Below are 1428 nucleotides of genomic sequence, written 5' to 3'. Positions count from 1 at the left end.
TTGTCATTATTATCATTATCTCTCTCTCTTTATTAGGCATAGGATTAACAATCACACTAGGTATATTGTGCATTAGCCCATTTATTACATTGTTCTATACTTATTAATGTGATGTAGACGATGCCAGGAACTATAGATGCAACACATACTGTAAAACAATGATGAAATGTTTTGATGGAACTTGTGATAGGTAAGATTATGTAGACATAATTTGGGTTTCTTTAAAAGATTAATTACTATTTTTCTATTTGGTGCAAACTTAATGTACATGAGTCAAAGTGCTTTTTACGTGACATTAGTACATCTTTATGTATCAGAAAAAATATAAAATTTAAAAACTCTCTCCTGGTTATTTTTGACAAAATTTGGTCTAAGTCCCTGTACAGGACTTTTAGTCCAATTTGTTAGCAACTTCAAAAATTTGTAAAAAAATCTAATTTGATCAGTTTAGCTCAAACTTTCTAGGCAATATAAGTACACATATATGCATTAGAAAATATTATAAAAATAAAGAATACTTTCCTATTCATTTCTGCCAAACTTTGATCCACTTCCCTGTACTATAACTTTTGAGCAATTTTGGGAGCAACTTTAAAAATTCATAAAAAATCTAATTTTGATTGGAATGAGCTCAAACTTTCTACACAGCATAAGAACATGTATATGCATCAGTAAAAAATTAGGAAATCTTTTCCTAGTCATTTTAGGTGAAATACCTTGAGTTATGAATCCTACTTAGTAACACTACCGTGTTACTAATAATACCAATAACAGACAGAGTATTGCATAGTACTTTTAGTACATAATTTTTTTTCTCTGCTATCATGTAATCTTTATGATGTGCTAATTTTGTACTTTAGTTCAAAGAAAAAGTGTCTCTGCCGATACTGTTCATCGAGGAATACAGTCCTGAACTAAAGACTTCATTTAATTCGTGTTATTTTTGTCTGACTGTCTGTAGCTGCCAAATTTTTCTAAAAAAATAAAATTGTAAATTAATAACTCACAAATTGCAAATTAATAGCTCACAAATTGCTGATAATTAACCATAACAGCTGAGCAGTAGTAATGCATACAACAGTTCAGCCCCATCAATGATGTTGGGCTGTATTTAGATCAGCATGCATGAATGAGGCTCGAATAAACATGTCACCCATGTTAAAGACATTTTAAGAGGCCAATTAATTATAAGATAATATAATAAGAGTGACCAAAAATGACAAGCTGTCGGCCAGAGAAGGAAAGGAGTGGGTGAACTCATTAGATTTTTGTCTTCCGTTACTGCTGGAGTACACTAATTAGAACTGTTTTGTATACAATGAAATATCTAGTTAAAACGTACGTGCCACACAGAGCAGTGATACTAAACTCACACTATAATAAGTTTATTGGCTGTGGTTAGCTTAAATGTTTACCTTGCTGTTGAAT

At 31.1% G+C, this 1428-nt stretch overlaps 1 long non-coding RNA gene across 1 annotated transcript; it reads left to right on the top strand.

The window, feature by feature from the left end:
• Positions 1–24: 24 nt before the first annotated feature.
• Positions 25–999, top strand: LOC109592884 (uncharacterized). The gene is made up of 3 exons (XR_002190617.1): positions 25–60; positions 118–190; positions 861–999. It is a non-coding gene; the product is annotated as an uncharacterized LOC109592884 (long non-coding RNA).
• Positions 1000–1428: the final 429 nt, after the last annotated feature.

The sequence above is a fragment of the Amphimedon queenslandica genome, unplaced genomic scaffold, assembly GCF_000090795.2.
Source record: "Amphimedon queenslandica unplaced genomic scaffold, v1.1 AMPQUscaffold_3627_Cont24381, whole genome shotgun sequence".
NCBI classification, from domain to species: domain Eukaryota; kingdom Metazoa; phylum Porifera; class Demospongiae; order Haplosclerida; family Niphatidae; genus Amphimedon; species Amphimedon queenslandica.
The sequence above is the reverse complement of the archived record's forward strand: the minus strand, read 5'-3'. Positions and strand labels throughout refer to the sequence as shown.